Source organism: Lepisosteus platostomus, chromosome 4, assembly GCF_059453375.1.
Source record: "Lepisosteus platostomus isolate fLepPlt1 chromosome 4, fLepPlt1.hap1, whole genome shotgun sequence".
NCBI lineage: Eukaryota > Metazoa > Chordata > Actinopteri > Semionotiformes > Lepisosteidae > Lepisosteus > Lepisosteus platostomus.
The window spans coordinates 64,984,142-64,993,768 of record NC_142614.1 but is presented as its reverse complement, the minus strand read 5'-3'; the positions used below and the strand labels follow the sequence as shown (position 1 = coordinate 64,993,768).

Sequence of the window (9,627 nt, the reverse complement as noted above, 5' to 3'; positions counted from 1 at the left end):
TGCCTATTTCATGCTCAGCATACTGTACATCTATGTAAAATATCTATGTGAAATATTCATTACACTTCATTTACCCTTTTAATTTCTAATAGTATTTAATTATGCCGAGAAACTTCAGCTTTACTGTTCTGTTGCAGTTTTATCTCTGAAAAACTTTTTTTTTCAGTTTAAAATAAATCCATTACCACTTTCTTTCTGTCTTGAGACATTTCTCACATGTTTTTGATGTGCTCGCAGTTTTGCCATGGGGGAAGAACATTTGTTGTTTTAAATTGTAAAGTAGAAACTTGTTTTAAAATAAGGTGATCTGAAACTTCAATTTAACTACAGATATTGTGAATGAATTTGAGTTTTATTTAAACCATATTTTATTAGTTTATATTTAGGATCCACCTTTTTATGTTATAATATTTAACTATTGTAGACCAGACGTTTTGTTCATCTGAGCCGTTTTATTCTCAGCACACGAATTCCAAAAATGAATTTTAAATACTAAATGCAAACATTAAACAGAGATGCTACTGGGTTGCCCGTCACATGCTATAAGATAAATACACATGTGCCCCACTGTGTAACAGTAGATGAGTTATTGCACACTTCCTGTGGTATATTTATGACTGCCAGAGCCCAGTTCCGGTGTTTGCTGAAACGAGCTCGGCTGAGACTCCAATCTAAATGCAGGGACTCTTTTTATATCACAGCACGCAAAGCGAGGAGTTGGAAGGCAGGGGGGAATAACTATTACATACATAACATATCACACTTCGGGCAGGGATTCCTATGGAGCCAAATCGGCGGAAAGGTAAGAACTCTTGCCATTAGGAAATTAAGTTGCAGTCTTTATTTTTTTGTCATGTTGTATTGAGCAGCCGGAAAAAAGGGTCCTTTTTGCGTCTTTTGTTTCAGGAGAGACCTTGAGGTGTATACGTGCTGGGAGCTAAATCGTTTATTACTTCAGTGTTATGAAATGCAACATTTTCGTTGGGTGCTTGAAACAGGGTGTCTCGCTCAGGCTAAATGTGTTATAAAAAATGTTCTTCTGGAAAACACGAACCTAGAATTGACAAGGACTCGAAACAGTTTGTTTTTTAAAGGTAATTTGGAGTTTGATCGTTTATAACGGGGTTAGAAAAGGAGGAGGTATCAAGCGTCTGCGCACTGCTAGTGTCTGATAGACCCGAAGAACTCAAACACAGTTCATGTGGCTATATGCTATAAAATAGTATATTAAATGTTGCCATTCTTGAAAAGCATAATAGTATACAGCATTTCGGGCTTTAGACGTAGCATTAGAACTGTTTTTCTCACCTGCAGTTTTGTTGTCTTAGGCGCGTTAAAGATGAAAACTATTTTACATGTTAAATATTACAATCTGCAATATCCGACAAATTGGGAAAATATTAATTATAAGGAATATTACAGTTATACATTTTGACTGGAAAATGTATCGTAACGTTTAGGTTTTTGTTTACCTTAAAAATGTATAATGTTTACCAAACCTGATATTGGAAGACGATAGTTTTCCCAGTACCGTGCAGTTTCCTGTTGAATCGATTGCGAATTTGCTAGTACCAGACGTCTTTAATATCAGTCCAGTTATGAATTAAGTTAGTTTTTATTTCTGCTATAGCAACATTTCATAAGTATTCTATTAAATGTAATTCTCCAGCCACTTTTGAAATCCACCTCAGAAACTTTGAATGAAAAGTCGTGTAAAGTAAGCGTTAAGTGACAGTTCTGAAAGGAAAGCTCATTTCCTGAAGGGTTTGGTCTTCATGGTAATTATTAGTCTGTTTTCATATCTAAAGTCTATATATTTATTTAAACCCAAAAATATATACTGATATACTGTATAGTATATAACTGCCGAGCTCTTGACAGGTCAATGAAGTAGAGAATAGCCGTCATTGTAGGGTAGGACATTAATTTCCTTTTTTCCCCCAAATTACGTAGTTTATTTTTCACTTTTTGTGAAATTGTACAAATTGTAAAGAAATGATCATTTAAAGCGTTCTCGTGTAACATAACTATAATTAATGTACAGTAGTTGTAGAAAAGCGAATCGCAGAAATCTCACCTTTATATTGTGCTGAAATGTTATTACTGCACGTGTTTCATTATAACCAATAGTCTCCAGTTCTCGAACGTTTACAGTTGTTGTTGTTGTTGTTGTTGAAGTACTTGCGAAATGAAGGTGTTTTAATCTTTAAACATTATAAATAGATGTGGATTTCTAGGTGAAACCTAAAATAAATAACAGTTCATTTAGCAATAGCGGACGCGTATAATCCCTCCAGTGCACAAATTCTGCGCAACTACAACTGGAGCTGGCAAGACAGTAGTGTAAACTAGATTTTTTACACTTTACCCATAACATGCAAAGGAAAGAGAACAAAAGGTTAAGTAACTTGCGCAGAGGAGTACTGTACAAGGTGGGTAGGAGAAACTACTTTCAAAACTGGTTCATCAAAGTGTTTCCGTTTCACAAAAGTGAGATTTATATTCATTTGTTTAGCCATTGTGGGCTTGTCAAAAAGACAAAAGACTGTTGTGGACTGTCGACAAGAAAGAATAATGTCCTTTGGAGAACCTACCATTTTTATGTATTTCTTATTAAGTATTGTTGAGAAACAATTGAAAATCTCTACCCGACATACAGGTACTGTAGATACAAGTTCTGGAATCGATGACTTAAAGTGTTGACTGCTTCTCTGTGTTACGGTAGACCGTTTGAACTCTTGGCACGTTTTTCAATGTAATCATTACATTATTTTTTTTTAGTTTTTATTTCCTGTGTGGAATATAGATGTATAAAACAGATTGACTTAGAAAAGTGAGGCACATGTAATTTAGCACTTGTGGAAAATGTTTTAAACTTCTAGAAATCCTTATAACTAATATGATAGAGATAGTCCATAGATTTATATACCACACAATGTAACAATATTAAAAACATTCCCTTGCTTTTATATTGTAAATGCTTTTAAACCTAATGTAAAGATAAAAGTAGCATATTACACTCACTTTGCATTACAAATGAGAAGTGACTACTGCTAGGATGTAGAATAGCTGAGCATATGGCCAGGAACAGAAAGCTGTTCTGTATCTGATTGTAATGAAATACTAATGGCCAAAGTGAGAAAGTGAGAAGCATGCAGAGTGGAGTAGCCAGCGATGACGTTTTTGCTGCCCTTTTTCATCAATATAGTCTGAAAGAATATGCTGGGTTTGTGATACATTTCTGAACAAAAGATGAGCATTACACAAAAGGAGAAGTCTTGATTTCTTTTTCTGAAAATCATTTTTTAAAAAGTTTTCTCTTCTTAACAAAAGAAAACATGTTGTTTCACACCCTTTTCCATACCTCACTTTCTTATTTGGTGGGGAATTTGCTTATTGTTGTCAATTAAAATCTGAAAAGAATATAGGTACACAGCCTACAACAATAAGCAAACTAACAACAGCAATTCCACACTGAGTATTTTTCATTCGGCAAGAATTAATTATACTCTCTCGGTGTGGAATTGCCATTGTTAATCATCCTAGTGTACCAAATGGGGAGAATGAGGACCTGTGGTCACACTCTCCTGGCACACCCGGATCAGGTTCATTTGTCATGTGACTGAGTGCCTTGGTGTGTAACCGGAAGAGCGACACTTCTCTTACTGGCTCCAGTATGTGTTGACAGGTGCACCTCTGTCAGGAATCATTGCATGGAGGGTTGGTTATTCATGACTAGTGGCTCCAACCAAATGAAGAATGCCCCTTGTACCCTGCTGGGATTCTGTTGCATCAGTGCTGTTTCCCAAAAATGCTTTAAGTTTATTCAAGTGGAAGGCTAATGCGCATAGAAATCTTGTGCTGGTGTTGATAAAACTGGGGGGAAAATGTATACTTAGCAGGGAGTAATACCCATGCTAATTCATACCATACGTGCCTAACCTTGGAGTTAAAATTTAAACCACACAACCAAACCTTTTTCCAGATCACCATGGTGGAAAACCGGCTATGACTGCTTAAGATTACCGAGATCTGAGTACAGGTCCTTCTTCACGTGCTTCTAAGATGATCGTACTCGAAATGTCAGACGTTTACAGGTGAAAAATTAAAAAAAAAAACTTATTTTCAGTTGCACACTGGATCCTCTCACGGTATTCCTCCAGATGTAACATGTGTATGGCCACAAATGGAAACTGCCCCCTCTGTGGCAGTTTACTATGTCTTTTCAGTTACTTGAGAATGTTGTGTTTCAAGAAATAAATGTGCACCTGATACCTTCTTGCATTTAGATGTGAAGCCTCTCATTTTCTTGGGAATACATGTAAATGTGGGAAATGGGGAGGGAGTATCATGGGAATTAGCCATGTGCACATCCCATTTGGGGTGCTCTTAGTTATGTTTTGGATGTGGTCAATTTTGGCATGTTAAAAATGTTGCACACATATTGTCACGGACGTCCAAAGGGACAAACCGTGGGGAGCAGGAGAGCGGAAAAAGACCCATATGCGTAGCGGCGAGACGGGAAAAAGGCCCGGGCTCATAGTGCAAAGAGTTCAGGAATGCCGTATAGAAACCTATGCCCTCAGGGAGCGGACGTGGGGCGCCCTGGTGCTAGGCGGGTCTCAGGACATCCGAACGTCAATGCTGAGCGAGGACAGAGTGCAAGACCCGGAAATATATAGCCCAAGGGAAAGAGAGGGACAGGAAGGACAGCAGACCGGAAACTAGGGACAGGACAGAGAAGGAGCGCCCTCTGGCTGCAGAGGGCGTGACAGTACCCCCCCCTTCATGGGCGGCTCCCGACGCCCATACAAATAAATAAGCTGCACAGCACTGGGGGGAGGAAAAACCTCATTTAACTGAAAGGAAACCTCCGGGAATCCACGGCTGAGAGCTACCCCTTCCTCCGGGGTATACACCTTTATTGGGTGGAGGAAGGGGGGGTAGAGAAGAGCTCCGGAGACTAAAAACAAAAAAGTACACAAGCACAAACCCAACAGACAAAAACCTGGGAAAGACCAGGGAGACAAACCACACAAGACAGATAGGAACCAAAAACAGGTAGGAACCAAAGTTCCGAGACACAGAGAGCAGGGGGGACCAAAAAGGAGGGGAAACCAGGAAGAAAAAAATCAAAACAAAAAGGCAAAAAACAAGAAAAAAACACACAAAAACCCCGGGGAAAAATACCGCAGACTGGGCAAATGGCACGTTCACATTCTAACGCTGATATCGGAGTGGACAACCTGAGGAAAGCCAGACCGAAGTCCGCTCACAGACACAGATGCCCGGAATGATATCCAGCAAAAGAATGGAGGAACGGCAAATGGGCACGTTCGCATACTAACGCTGATATCGGAGTGGACAACCTGAGGAAAGCCAGACCGAAGCCCGCTCACAGACACAGATGCCCGGAGTGATATCCAGCGAAAGGCATGGAGGAACGGCAGAAAGCTTACCATTCTATCACTGATATCGGAGAGAGCCAGACCAGGAAGAGCCAGGCACGAGAACCCGCTCCAGACACAGAAGCTCGGAGTGATATCCAGTAATGAGAATAGGCAAGCCAGCTCAACATTCAATCACTGATATCGGAGTGATCTACCCGAGGAAGGCCAGGTACAGGACCCGCTCACAGGCACGGAAGATCGGAGTGATATCCAGTGATTAGAATAGAGGAACTGAAAAAAAAAAAAAAACAGCCCAGAGAAAAAAAAACTGCGGCAAGACAAAAAAAAGCGCCGCTCGCGGGGTCATTAGGTGGCTCAGCATTCTGTCACGGACGTCCAAAGGGACAAACCGTGGGGAGCAGGAGAGCGGAAAAAGACCCATATGCGTAGCGGCGAGACGGGAAAAAGGCCCGGGCTCATAGTGCAAAGAGTTCAGGAATGCCGTATAGAAACCTATGCCCTCAGGGAGCGGACGTGGGGCGCCCTGGTGCTAGGCGGGTCTCAGGACATCCGAACGTCAATGCTGAGCGAGGACAGAGTGCAAGACCCGGAAATATATAGCCCAAGGGAAAGAGAGGGACAGGAAGGACAGCAGACCGGAAACTAGGGACAGGACAGAGAAGGAGCGCCCTCTGGCTGCAGAGGGCGTGACACATATTGTACAAAGTATTGCAGACAAGTTGTACATTGTTCCTGAACATCTTACATTACCTTAATGTTATGCACACATGTTATCTCTGTGTCAATAATTGTAATTTCAAAGCAATAAAGCAACTTTCCCTTTTTCAAAAATGTACAGTATCACAAATCCAGTTTATCTATACAAGGCACGTCAGCACAGCTTTTGTTTTGCTTCTTGTGAGGATTAGTAATTTAATGTTGATTTTAATGTTTGGATTTGTTTCAATGTACAGTTACACTTTTGTAATGCTTATTGTAGTTGCTTAATTATAGCATCAAATTGTTATAATGCAGTTTTCCAGATTGAAATTCTTTATACCTTCATTCATAAAATGTAGACTAAACAAATATTTTAATAAACCCCTTAAATTTAACTTAGTTGACTTACAGCAGCTTTTAACGTGATGGTCTCCTTTATTGTGTGGTATTTTTTTAGAAAACTCAACTCCCACCATAAGAAAATTGTAAGAATTGTAAGAAACACCTTTTTTGTATTTATTAAACTGGATTGTTTATGTTTTTTCCCTTTTCCCTTCATTCAGATAATCTTTAGGCTTCATAAACAAAACAGCTATTATTCAGTGATCATACTGTCATAAGGAGGTAAATATTTTCAACCGAAATCCTAAGACAAATGCTATACCTGTGACAATTAAATCCCCCATGAGTCAAGATTGCCCATTTATTCTTTTTCCATTAAAAATCTGCCAGAAATCTGCCAAATGAACTACAGTCATCCTCAATTTATTAACTATTTCATAGCCTCCACATTTATTCTTCATCCTGAAAGTTTGCTTTCGATGAAGTGTTTTTTTTTTCATTGTAGAAAAATAACAATGTATTTACGGGCTTAGCAAAAAAATTTTAACTGGGAGTTTGTAATCCAGGGATGACAATAAACTGTTCCTAGAAAGAACTTGATTGGTTATGGTCTAGATCTCTGTTCTTAATGGCTATCAATTGCTCATGAATCTTTAAAGCTATACAGCAGCAGGACCTACTGTTTTATCAGGCTAATACTGTTGTATGCTGTCATACATTAGGTATGAAAAGTGCACCATTTAATGGATCAGTGTGCACCCAATCAATTTTTCCCATAAGAAATCATGTCTAGAATTACAGTTTAGATGTGTTCTTAATGTCTGTCAATTACTCATTGATAATTCTTCAAAGTGTCTCCGAGATTCAGATCTTCTTCACCTGCCAAAACCACTGAAAACATAACCTTTTTGCCTTTGATCACAAAAATGGTTATTACGAATATTGTAAATGAAATACAAATTTTGTCCACACTACTTGAAAAGCCTATCCAGGATTCTGTGGAGGAATTTGGAGCTTGGAAGGTGCATGGTGAAGATAGGAGAATAACTCTTTAAATTTGTGGTAAAAATGGCAAAAAGTACCTAACCACTGCTGCTGCATGCACAGCCCTTTTCAGCACTCCATGGCACCGACAGAAAGGCTGACAAAACACATTCGTGTATGACAGCCTGGCTTCTCTCCTCTTCCTGGATGTTTCAGTGCTTTTGTGAGATTCTGACCGAAGGAGGTCATCGTCCATCAACATTGTGAACATCAGCACTGAAGCCACAGAAGAAGGACATTCGGGCATTGTGGTCAGTTTTATTTTAAAGTAGTACATTTATAGTGGTAAATGTATTTATCAGTTTATTACTGTTGATATTCCCGTAGTGATTGTGTGTTTTCTATAACTGTTATGTTAAGATAGTCAATACTTTCTAATCATACAAAGTGTGTATGGTTAGATCCATGACAGAATGAGACCTACATTTATTTTAGAGTCCCTTACACACTGTTGGTGCAACTCACTTATTTTTGGAACCCTCAAATTGACATGTTATTCAGGTGTACAGCAAATGTTTGCATGTTTATTGTCCACCCGGATTGTAACTTGTATGCTTATGTTGACCACAGCGTCCATTCTTTCTTTCATTTGTAATGTAATTCACAGATGTAAATTAATTTGGATATTTTGGGGGATATGTTAAATGCAACAGCTGAAAAGAATTGTTTGTCCTACTCGGAGCCCTGTTGTCCAGTGGTAAAGCTTCTGAGCGAAGCAGAGATTTTTTTTCTAGGAAAAAATGGCCAACATTTGAATCTTAACCCAAGGTGCACAAAAAAGCACAACAATGCATACACCGTGATTCACTGGAAAAATCAATGCTGTGAGCTGATTGATGAAATAAACTAGAAAGATGATTGTAAATAAAAATACGCTGTGTTGTCACATATATCAGGGAGCTGAAGACCTTTTCATGAATTCATGGGACTCTCGTCTTGAGGGTATCTACAAAATAAAGGAAAATAAATGCCTCAAAACATATAAATACAAAGGCCGTGAAGATTTTAGAATGATCAACTCTTTCAAAAATACTGTTTAAAAGTAAAATAATCAATTCACCTACCTTTATGACCCTATGTAGTACCTATAGGTTTTCAATACATTAGGGGCCCAATATTCTGTAAAAAATGTGAAAAAAATATATTAATGAGTAGAGAAAGATAATCATTTTAGTATTTGAATCATGTTATACAGCTTTTTACAACAATTATTTTGTAGTACATTAATTCTAAGAATCACATGAACTGTTACTGTCATCTCTTAACTAATGTTAAATGCCTTTTTTGTAAGTACTCACCATAGCAGATTGGAATACCACAGATTGCTGTATTTATGCACATATTTGCTAAGATTAACTGATATCACAATGTTGTCACACTTGTGCCACACGTTTTGGAATTCAGTGTCTGACTCAATATATTTAATTGATTATTACATATGATGGTAATTTCATATACAACCAATCAAACATTCTCATTAAAATTAGCATGTTAACCTTTAGCAGAAATGGTAACAATGTAAATATTCGGCCTGAGCAGAATCCAGATCTTGAGATTCAGTTCATCAGAGACGACTTGTTTTTTTGTAACTTGTTTGGTTTATTTGTGAGTTTTGAAATGACACCTAAACCCTTTTTCACATAATTTACAGGTCATTTCAAAGCATCATAGAAAAGGATAGCAGGGGTCAAAAACAGGGCACATTTGATGAGTTATACAGTATCTCATGAGTGGGATTTTTCCATGTACAGTATAGTACAGTATGTAACCACGTATCCTAAGGGCAGGCATGGAAATATTTATCTAAATCAAAGTGAAGATTCATTCCATATAAAATGTCCCAATTATTACACTGACTACAACATTGAATGTTAGTTTTAATTAATATTTACAATAATGTAACTATTAAATAAAAGTCAGCAAACAGCTCTGGGGCTAGAATAGCACAATGATTCTTTAACATCTCGATCTGGATCAAATCAGCTCCTGAACCTTGTTACCTTCTCAGTCCCCTAAAAGTCTGTGTCAGCTGGTATCTCAGATTCAATGTATATAAAATAAAACAAGGGGGAAAAAATCAAAAGCATCATAGGAAAGGATAGCAGTGGTCAAAAACAGGTCACATTTGCTG

The 9,627-nt window shown here is 38.2% G+C and overlaps 1 protein-coding gene across 1 annotated transcript in view; it reads left to right on the top strand.

Annotated features, from left to right (window-relative positions):
- The first annotated feature begins 632 nt into the window (after window positions 1-632).
- Window positions 633-9,627, top strand: part of kiaa1958 (KIAA1958 ortholog) — a 31,811-nt gene continuing 22,816 nt past the window's right edge. The window contains exon 1 of the mRNA XM_088630252.1: window positions 633-802. The gene's annotated coding sequence lies outside the window, so the exon portion shown is untranslated. The remainder of the gene's footprint in view (window positions 803-9,627) is intronic.